This window comes from Oncorhynchus nerka, linkage group LG11, assembly GCF_034236695.1.
Source record: "Oncorhynchus nerka isolate Pitt River linkage group LG11, Oner_Uvic_2.0, whole genome shotgun sequence".
NCBI classification, from domain to species: Eukaryota; Metazoa; Chordata; class Actinopteri; order Salmoniformes; family Salmonidae; genus Oncorhynchus; species Oncorhynchus nerka.
The window spans coordinates 50,690,633-50,702,779 of record NC_088406.1 but is presented as its reverse complement, the minus strand read 5'-3'; positions in this window follow the sequence as shown (position 1 = coordinate 50,702,779).

The window sequence follows — 12,147 nt, the reverse complement described above, 5'->3', positions numbered from 1 at the left end:
TATGCAAAACAATGCTGTGGATTCGGAAAGTGTTCAGACCCCTTCCCTTTTCCCAGATTTTGTTATGTTACAGCCTTATTATAAAATATATTACATTTTTTTTAAATCCTCATCAATCTACATACAATACCCCATAATGACAAACTAAAACTGTTTTTGCAAATGTATTAAAAATAAATAACAGGAATATCTTATTTACATAAGTATTCAGAACCTTTGCTATGAGACTCAAAATGAGCTCAGGTGCATCCTGTTCCTGCATTGATCTTCCTTGAGATCAATCAATCAAATGTATTTATAAAGCTCTTCTTACATCAGCTGATGTCACAAAATGCTGTACAGAAACCCAGCCTAAAACCACTAATGGCAAGCAATTCAGGTGTAGAAGCACGGTGGCTAGGAAAAACTCCCTAGAAAAGCCAGAACCTAGAAAGAAACCTAGAGAGGAACCAGGCTATGAGGGGGGGTCCTCTTCTGGCTGTGCCGGGTGGAGATTATAAAAGAACACAAGATGTTCATAGATGACCAGCAGGGTCAAATAATAATCACCGTGATTGTCGAGGATACAACAGGTCAGCACCTCAGGAGTAAATGTCAGTTGGCTTTTCATAGCCGATCATTCAGAGTATTTCTACCACTCCTGCTGTCTCTAGAGAGTTGAAAACAGCAGGTCTGGGACAGGTAGCACGTCCGGTGAACAGGTCAGGGTTCCATAGCCGCAGGCAGAATAGTTGAAACTGGAGCAGCAGCACAGCCAGGTGGACTGGGGACAGCAAGGAGTCATCATGCCAGGTAGTCCTGAGGCATGGTCCTAGGGCTCTGAGAGAGAGAAAGAGAGAATTAGAGAGAGCATACTTAAATTCACACAGGACACCGGATAAGACAGGAGAAATACTCCAGATATAACAGACTGACCCTAGCCCCCTGACACATAAACTACTGCAGCATAAATATTGGAGGCTGAGACAGGAGAGGTTGGGAGACACTGTGGCCCCATCCGATGATACCCCCGGACAGGGCCAAACAGGCAGGATATAACCCCACCCACTTTGCCAAAGCACAGCCCCCACACCACTAGAGGGATATCTTCAACCACCAACTTACCATCCTGAGACAAGGCCGAGTATAGCCTACAAAGATCTCCGCCGAGGGTGCCAACCCAGACAGGAAGACCACGTCAGTGACTCAACCCACCCAAGTGACGCACCCCTCCTAGGGACGGCATGGAAGAGCACCAGTAAGCCAGTGACTCAGCCCCTGTAACAGGGTTAGAGGCAGAGAATCCCAGTGGAGAGAGGGGAACCGGCCAGGCAGAGACAGCAAGGGCAGTTCGTTGCTCGAGTGCCTTTCCGTTCACCTTCACACTCCTGGGACAGACTACAATCATAGGACCTACTGAAGAGATGAGTCTTCAATAAAGACTTAAAGGTTGAGACCGAGTCTGCGTCTCTCACATGGGTAGGCAGACCATTCCATAAAAATGGAGCTCTATAGGAGAAAGCCCTGCCTCCAGCTGTTTGCTTAAATATTCTAGGGACAATAAGGAGGCCTGCGTCTTGTGACATTTTTTGGTTCTAGTAAAGATTCTAGCAGCCGTGTTTAGCACTAACTGAAGTTTACTTATGTTTCTACAACTTTCTACAACTTGATTGGAGTCCACCTGTAGTAAATTGAATTGATTGGACATGATTTCTTAAGGCACACAACTGTCTGTAAAAGGTCCCACAGTGAATGTCAGCGCAAAGACCAAGCCATTAGGTCGAAGGAACTGTCCGTAGAGCTCCGAGACAGGATTGTGTCATGCACTTTTCTGGGGAAAGGTACCAAAAATATTCTGCAGCATTGAAGGTCCCCAAGAACACATTGGCCTCCATTATTTTGGAACCACCAAGACCGCCCGGCCAAACTGTGCAATTGGGTGAGAAGGGCCTTGGTCAGGGAGGTGACCAAAAACCCGATGTTCACTCTGACAGAGCTCCAGTTCCTCTGTGGAGATGGGAGAACCTTCAAGAAGGACAACCATCTCCGCAGCACTCCACCAATCACGTCTTTATGGTAGAGTGGCCAAACATAAGCCATTCCTCAGTAAAAGGCACATGACAGCCCACTTGGAGTTTGCCAAAAGGCCCCTAAAGGACTCTCAAACCATGGGAAACAAGATTCTTTGGCCTGAATACCAAGCGTCACCTCTGGAGGAAATCTGGCACCATCCCTATGGTGAATCATTGTGGTGGCAGCATCATGCTAAGGGGATGTTTTTCAGTGGCAGGGACTGTGAGATCGAGGGAAAGATGAACGGAGCAAAGTACAGAGCGATCCTTGATGAAAATCTGCTCAGGACCTCCAACAGGACAACGACCCTAAGCACACAGCCAAGACAACACAGGAGTGGCTTCGGGACAAGTCTCTGAATGTCCTTGAGTGGCCCAGCCAGAACCCAGACTTGAACCCAATCGAACATCTCTGGAGAGAACGGAAAAAAGCTGTGCAGCTATGCTCCCCATCCAACCTGACAGAGCTTGAGTGAATCTGCAGAGAAGAATGGGAGAAACTCCCAAAATAAAGGTGTGCCAAGCTTGTAGCATCATACCCAAGAAGACTCGAGGCTGCCAAAGGTGCTTCAACAAAGTACTAAGTAAAGGGTCTGAATACTTATGTAAATGTGATGTTACAGTTTTTAATTTTAAATAAATTAGGAAAAATGTCTAAACCTGTTTTTGCTTTGTCGTTATTGGCTATTGTGTGTAGATTGTTGATGGGGGAAAACAATGTAATACATTTTAGAATAAGGCTGTAATATAACAAAATGTGGAAAAATTGATTGGTTCTGAATACTTTCCGAATGCACGGTAAGTATTCACACCACTGAGTCAATACTTTGTAGAAGCACATTTGACAGTGATTACAACTGTGAGTCTTTCTGGGTAAGTCTCAGAGCTTTCCACACCTGGATTGTGCACCATTAGCCCATTATTCGTTTCAAAATTCTTCAAGCTCTGTCAAATTGGTTGTTGATCATTGCTAGACAACCATTTTCAAGTCTTGTTATTGTTCTCGTTCCCAATAAAGCGAAGGTAAATGAGCTAAACGACTATCGCCCCATAGCACTCACTTTTGTTATGTGCTTTGAAAGACTAGTCAAGGATCATATCACCTCCACCCTACCCGAAACCCTAGACCCACTGCAATTTACATCCAATTTACATACACCTCAGTTTTTCACAATTCCTGACATTTAATTCTAGTAAAAATTCCCTGTCTTAGGTCAGTTAGGATCACCACTTTATTTTAAGAATGTGAAATGTCAGAATAATAGTGGAGAGACTGATTTATTTTAGCTTTTATTTCTTTCATCACATTCCCAGTGGGTCAGACCTTTACATACACTCAATTAGTATTTGGTAGCATTGCTTTTATGTTTATGTTTCAGCTATCGTTCCACAAGCTTCCCACAATAAGTTGGGTGAATTTTGGCTCATTCCTCCTGACAGAGCTGGTGTAACTGAGTCAGGTTTGTAGGCCCCCTTGTTCGCACACACTTTTTCAGTTCTGCCCACAAATTCTATATGGGATAGAGGTCAGGGCTTTGTGATGGCCAATCCAATACTTTGACGTTGTTGTCCTTAAGCCATTTTTCCACAACTTTGGAAGTATGCTTGGGGTCATTGTCCATTTTAAAGACCCATTTGCGACCAAGCTTTAACTTCCTGACTGATGTTGCTTCAATATATCCACATAATTGTCCCTCCTCATGATGCCATCTATTTTGCGAAGTTCACCAGTCTCTCCTGCAGCAAAGCACCCCCACAACATGATGCTGTCACCCCCGTGCTTCACGGTTGGGATGGTGTTCTTTGGCTTGCAAGCCTCCCCCTTTTCCTCCAAACATAGCGATGGTCATTATGGCCAAACAGTTCTATTTTTGTTTCATCAGTCCAGAGGACATTTCCCCAAAAAGTACAATCTTTGTCCCTATGTGCAGTTGGAAACTGTAGTCTGGCTTTTTTATGGCGGTTTTGGAGCAGTGGCTTCTTCCTTGCTGAGCGGCCTTTCAGGTTATGTTGATATAGGACTCGTTTTACTGTGGATATTGTTACTTTTGTACCCATTTCCTCCAGCATCTTCACAAAGTCCTTTGCTGTTGTTTTGGGATTGATTTGCAATTTTCGCAAGTACAATCATCTCTAGGAGACAGAACATGTCTCCTTCCTGAGTAGCATGACAGCTGCGTGGTTCCGTGGTGTTTATACTTGTGTACTATTGTTTATAGATGAACGTGGTACCTTCAGGCATTTGGAAATTGCTCCCAAGGATGAACCAGACTTGCGGAGGTCTACAATTTTTTCTGAGGTCTTGGCTGATTTCTTTTGATTTTCCCATGATGTCAAGCAAAGACAAACACTGAGTTTGAAGGTAGGCCTTGAAATACATCCACAGGTACACCTCCAATTGACTCAAATTATGTCAATTAGCCAATCAGAAGCTTCTAAAGCCATGACATAATTGTCTGGAATTTTCCAAGCTGTTTAAAGGCACAGTCAACTTAGTGTATGTAAACTTCTGACCCACTGAAATTGTGATACAGAGAATTTTAAGTGAAATAATCTATCTGTAAACAATTGTTGGAAAAATTATACTTGTGTCATGCACAAAGTAGATGTCCTAACCAACTTGCCAAAACTATAGTTTGTTAACAATAAATATGTGGAGTGGTTGAAAAACGAGTTTCAATGACTCCAACCTAAGTGTTTGTATACTCTCGACTTCAATTGTATCTTCTGGACTAAGTGCCTACACTCAAATAGTTTAATAAGCAGACTGTAGCCTAGAAGAAAGAAAAGTACATTAAGTCACTCAGCATATGTGGCCTTGTGGAACAGTAGCCTATGTTCTCTGAGAGATCACATGAAGTGGATAGCCTGCCCAGTTCAAGTCTACAGCAGCTTTGCAGCACGGTTAGGTTCAGAAAAGGAACCTTCAACCTTCTCCCTACTGCTTATGTGACGTTCTGGGAAACGTTTAGGTAACAGATGAACTCTGACTCCACATGAAAGAGTTGTTTCATAATCAGTTGGGATGGCTTAAAGTTGGTGAAGTATTTCTCTTGCCCTCCTTACATGATTATGACCAGAATCATTAGGCACGAGCCAATGGGAACACGATTAGAGTTGAACAGGGACTTTGTCATGTACGTCGGGACTCAGGGGCCTGGGCGATCTCAGGCAGTCTCGCCCCATGTGGTCCTCTTGGTAAAGGCGTTGTCTTTGGGATTAGCATTACCCAAGCACTTGTAATGAGATGCAATGTGTCTGGCCTAATGAGAAGCCTTGGCCGCAGGATTTCAAAGTATGTTTAAGGCCTTGGGTCTTGCAACGATTGCTTCTCTCTTGCTAGAAAGGCTTATGACATGTACATAGTGAGGAGTTCTCACAAAGTTGAATGGCCACATGACCACGCCTTGACATAGTGAGTGTGGGGTGAGGATGATGGGCCCAGACTGCTTGGTTTCTCTCATAGAGAGTTAAGCTGTCTTTACGTCCGCCATGTCTTCAGCACTTCTCACCGACACTGTCATCAAATCAAATCAAATCAAATCAAATGTATTTATATAGCCCCTCGTACATCAGCTGATATCTCAAAGCGCTGTACAGAAACCCAGCCTAAAACCCCAAACAGCAAGCAATGCAGGGGTAGAAGCACGGTGGCTAGGAAAAACTCCCTAGAAAGGCCAAAACCTAGGAAGAAACCAAGAGAGGAACCAGGCTATGTGGGGTGGCCAGTCCTCTTCTGGCTGTGCCGGGTGGAGATTATAACAGAACATGGCCAAGATGTTCAAATGTTCATAAATGACCAGCATGGTCGGATAATAATAAGGCAGAACAGTTTAAACTGGAGCAGCAGCACGGCCAGGTGGACTGGGGACAGCAAGGAGTCATCATGTCAGGTAGTCCTGAGGCATGGTCCTAGGGCTCAGGTCCTCCGAGAGAGAGAAAGAAAGAGAGAAAGAGAGAATTAGAGAGAGCACAATTAAATTCACACAGGACACCGAATAGGACAGGAGAAGTACTCCAGATATAACAAACTGACCCTAGCCCCCTGACACATAAACTACTGCAGCATAAATACTGGAGGCTGAGACAGGAGGGGTCAGGAGATACTGTGGCCCCATCCGAGGACACCCCCAGACAGGGCCAAACAGGAAGGATATAACCCCACCCACTTTGCCAAAGCACAGCCCCAACACCACTAGAGGGATATCTTCAACCACCAACTTACCATCCTGAGACAAGGCTGAGTGTAGCCCACAAAGATCTCCGCCACGGCACAACCCAAGGGGGGTGCGCGAACCCAGACAGGATGATCACATCAGTGACTCAACCCACTCAGGTGACGCACCCCTCCCAGGGACGGTATGAGAGAGCCCCAGTAAGCCAGTGACTCAGCCCCTGTAATAGGGTTAGAGGCAGAGAATCCCAGTGGAAAGAGGGGAACCGACCAGGCAGAGACAGCAAGGGCGGTTCGTTGCTCCATAGCCTTTCTGTTCACCTTCCCTCTCCTGGGCCAGACTACACTCAATCATATGACCCACTGAAGAGATGAGTCTTCAGTAAAGACTTAAAGGTTGAGACCAAGTTTGCGTCTCTGACATGGGTAGGCAGACCGTTCCATAAAAATGGAGCTCTATAGGAGAAAGCCCTGCCTCCAGCTGTTTGCTTAGAAATTCTAGGGACAATTAGGAGGCCTGCGTCTTGTGACCGTAGAGTACGTGTAGGTATGTACGGCAGGACCAAATCAGAGAGATAGGTAGGAGCAAGCCCATGTAATGCTTTGTAGGTTAGCAGTAAAACCTTGAAATCAGCCCTTGCTTTGACAGGAAGCCAGCGTAGGGAGGCTAGCACTGGAGTAATATGATCAAATTTGTTGGTTCTAGTCAGGATTCTAGCAAGACAACATAAAGTCCCATAGACCATGGACACTGTCATAAAGACAACATAAAGTCCCATAGACCATGGACACTGTCATAAAGACAAGATAATGTCCCATAGACCATGGACACTGTCATAAAGACAACATAAAGTCCCATAGACCATGGACACTGCCATAAAGACAAGATAATGTCCCATGGCCACTGCCATGAAGACAAGATAAATTCCCATATTCCATGGACAATGCCATGAAGACAATATAAAGTCCCATAGACCATGGACACTGCCATAAAGACAACATAAATTCCCATAAACCATGGACACTGCCATGAAGACAAGATACATTCCCATAGACCATGGACACAGTAATAAAGACAACATGAAGTCACATAGACTGTGGACACTGCCATGAAGACAACATAAAGTCCCATAGACCATGGACACTGTAATAAAGACAACATGAAGTCCCATAGACTGTGGACACTGCCATGAAGACAACATAAAGTCCCATAGACCATGGGCACTGTAATAAAGACAACATGAAGTCACATAGACTGTGGACACTGCCATGAAGACAACATAAAGTCCCATAGACCATGGACACTGTAATAAAGACAACATGAAGTCCCATAGACTGTGGACACTGCCATGAAGACAACATAAAGTCCCATAGACCATGGACACTGTAATAAAGACAACATGAAGTCCCATAGACTGTGGACACTGCCATGAAGACAACATAAAGTTCCATAGACCATGGACACTGTAATAAAGACAACATGAAGTCCCATAGACCATGGGCACTGTAATAAAGACAACATGAAGTCCCATAGACTGTGGACACTGCCATGAAGACAACATAAAGTCCCATAGACCATGGACACTGTAATAAAGACAACATGAAGTCCCATAGACTGTAGACACTGCCATGAAGACAACATAAAGTCCCATAGACCATGGACACTGTAATAAAGACAACATGAAGTCCCATAGACTGTGGACACTGCCATGAAGACAACATAAAGTTCCATAGACCATGGGAACTGTAATAAAGACAACATGAAGTCCCATAGACTGTGGACACTGCCATGAAGACAACATAAAGTCCCATAGACCATGGGCACTGTAATAAAGACAACATGAAGTCCCATAGACTGTGGACACTGCCATGAAGACAACATAAAGTCCCATAGACCATGGACACTGTAATAAAGACAACATGAAGTCCCATAGACTGTGGACACTGCCATGAAGACAACATAAAGTTCCATAGACCATGGACACTGTAATAAAGACAACATGAAGTCCCATAGACTGTGGACACTGCCATGAAGACAACATAAAGTCCCATAGACCATGGACACTGTAATAAAGACAACATAAAGTCCCATAGACCATGGACACTGTAATAAAGACAACATGAAGTCCCATAGACTGTGGACACTGCCATGAAGACAACATAAAGTCCCATAGACCATGGACACTGTAATAAAGACAACATGAAGTCCCATAGACTGTGGACACTGCCATGAAGACAACATAAAGTCCCATAGACCATGGGCACTGTAATAAAGACAACATGAAGTCCCATAGACTGTGGACACTGCCATGAAGACAACATAAAGTCCCATAGACCATGGACACTGTAATAAAGACAACATGAAGTCCCATAGACTGTGGACACTGCCATGAAGACAACATAAAGTCCCATAGACCATGGACACTGTAATAAAGACAACATGAAGTCCCATAGACTGTGGACACTGCCATGAAGACAACATAAAGTCCCATAGACCATGGGAACTGTAATAAAGACAACATGAAGTCCCATAGACTGTGGACACTGCCATGAAGACAACATAAAGTCCCATAGACCATGGACACTGTAATAAAGACAACATGAAGTCCCATAGACTGTGGACACTGCCATGAAGACAACATAAAGTCCCATAGACCATGGACACTGTAATAAAGACAACATGAAGTCCCATAGACTGTGGACACTGCCATGAAGACAACATAAAGTTCCATAGACCATGGACACTGTAATAAAGACAACATGAAGTCCCATAGACTGTGGACACTGCCATGAAGACAACATAAAGTCCCATAGACCATGGACACTGTAATAAAGACAACATAAAGTCCCATAGACCATGGACACTGTAATAAAGACAACATGAAGTCCCATAGACTGTGGACACTGCCATGAAGACAACATAAAGTCCCATAGACCATGGACACTGTAATAAAGACAACATGAAGTCCCATAGACTGTGGACACTGCCATGAAGACAACATAAAGTCCCATAGACCATGGACACTGTAATAAAGACAACATGAAGTCCCATAGACTGTGGACACTGCCATGAAGACAACATAAAGTCCCATAGACCATGGACACTGTAATAAAGACAACATGAAGTCCCATAGACTGTAGACACTGCCATGAAGACAACATAAAGTCCCATAGACCATGGACACTGTAATAAAGACAACATGAAGTCCCATAGACTGTGGACACTGCCATGAAGACAACATAAAGTTCCATAGACCATGGACACTGTAATAAAGACAACATGAAGTCCCATAGACTGTGGACACTGCCATGAAGACAACATAAAGTCCCATAGACCATGGGCACTGTAATAAAGACAACATGAAGTCCCATAGACTGTGGACACTGCCATGAAGACAACATAAAGTCCCATAGACCATGGACACTGTAATAAAGACAACATGAAGTCCCATAGACTGTGGACACTGCCATGAAGACAACATAAAGTCCCATAGACCATGGACACTGTAATAAAGACAACATGAAGTCCCATAGACTGTGGACACTGCCATGAAGACAACATAAAGTCCCATAGACCATGGACACTGTAATAAAGACAACATAAAGTCCCATAGACCATGGACACTGTAATAAAGACAACATGAAGTCCCATAGACTGTGGACACTGCCATGAAGACAACATAAAGTCCCATAGACCATGGACACTGTAATAAAGACAACATGAAGTCCCATAGACTGTGGACACTGCCATGAAGACAACATAAAGTCCCATAGACCATGGACACTGTAATAAAGACAACATGAAGTCCCATAGACTGTGGACACTGCCATGAAGACAACATAAAGTCCCATAGACCATGGACACTGTAATAAAGACAACATGAAGTCCCATAGACTGTGGACACTGCCATGAAGACAACATAAAGTCCCATAGACCATGGACACTGTAATAAAGACAACATAAAGTCCCATAGACCATGGACACTGTAATAAAGACAACATGAAGTCCATAGACTGTGGACACTGCCATGAAGACAACATAAAGTCCCATAGACCATGGACACTGTAATAAAGACAACATGAAGTCCCATAGACTGTGGACACTGCCATGAAGACAACATAAAGTCCCATAGACCATGGACACTGTAATAAAGACAACATGAAGTCCCATAGACTGTGGACACTGCCATGAAGACAACATAAAGTCCCATAGACCATGGACACTGTAATAAAGACAACATGAAGTCACATAGACTGTGGACACTGCCATGAAGACAACATAAAGTCCCATAGACCATGGACACTGTAATAAAGACAACATGAAGTCACATAGACTGTGGACACTGCCATGAAGACAACATAAAGTCCCATAGACCATGGGCACTGTAATAAAGACAACATGAAGTCACATAGACTGTGGACACTGCCATGAAGACAACATCAAGTCCCATAGACCATGGACACTGTAATAAAGACAACATGAAGTCCCATAGACTGTGGACACTGCCATGAAGACAACATAAAGTCCCATAGACCATGGACACTGTAATAAAGACAACATGAAGTCCCATAGACTGTGGACACTGCCATGAAGACAACATAAAGTCCCATAGACCATGGACACTGTAATAAAGACAACATGAAGTCCCATAGACTGTGGACACTGCCATGAAGACAACATAAAGTTCCATAGACCATGGACACTGTAATAAAGACAACATGAAGTCCCATAGACTGTGGACACTGCCATGAAGACAACATAAAGTCCCATAGACCATGGACACTGTAATAAAGACAACATAAAGTCCCATAGACCATGGACACTGTAATAAAGACAACATGAAGTCCCATAGACTGTGGACACTGCCATGAAGACAACATAAAGTCCCATAGACCATGGACACTGTAATAAAGACAACATGAAGTCCCATAGACTGTGGACACTGCCATGAAGACAACATAAAGTCCCATAGACCATGGACACTGTAATAAAGACAACATGAAGTCCCATAGACTGTGGACACTGCCATGAAGACAACATAAAGTCCCATAGACCATGGACACTGTAATAAAGACAACATGAAGTCCCATAGACTGTGGACACTGCCATGAAGACAACATAAAGTCCCATAGACCATGGACACTGTAATAAAGACAACATGAAGTCCCATAGACTGTGGACACTGCCATGAAGACAACATAAAGTCCCATAGACCATGGACACTGTAATAAAGACAACATGAAGTCCCATAGACTGTGGACACTGCCATGAAGACAACATAAAGTCCCATAGACCATGGGCACTGTAATAAAGACAACATGAAGTCCCATAGACTGTGGACACTGCCATGAAGACAACATAAAGTCCCATAGACCATGGACACTGTAATAAAGACAACATGAAGTCCCATAGACTGTGGACACTGCCATGAAGACAACATAAAGTCCCATAGACCATGGACACTGTAATAAAGACAACATGAAGTCCCATAGACTGTGGACACTGCCATGAAGACAACATAAAGTCCCATAGACCATGGACACTGTAATAAAGACAACATAAAGTCCCATAGACCATGGACACTGTAATAAAGACAACATGAAGTCCCATAGACTGTGGACACTGCCATGAAGACAACATAAAGTCCCATAGACCATGGACACTGTAATAAAGACAACATGAAGTCCCATAGACTGTGGACACTGCCATGAAGACAACATAAAGTCCCATAGACCATGGACACTGTAATAAAGACAACATGAAGTCCCATAGACTGTGGACACTGCCATGAAGACAACATAAAGTTCCATAGACCATGGACACTGTAATAAAGACAACATGAAGTCCCATAGACTGTGGACACTGCCATGAAGACAACATAAAGTCCCATAGACCATGGACACTGTAATAAAGACAACATA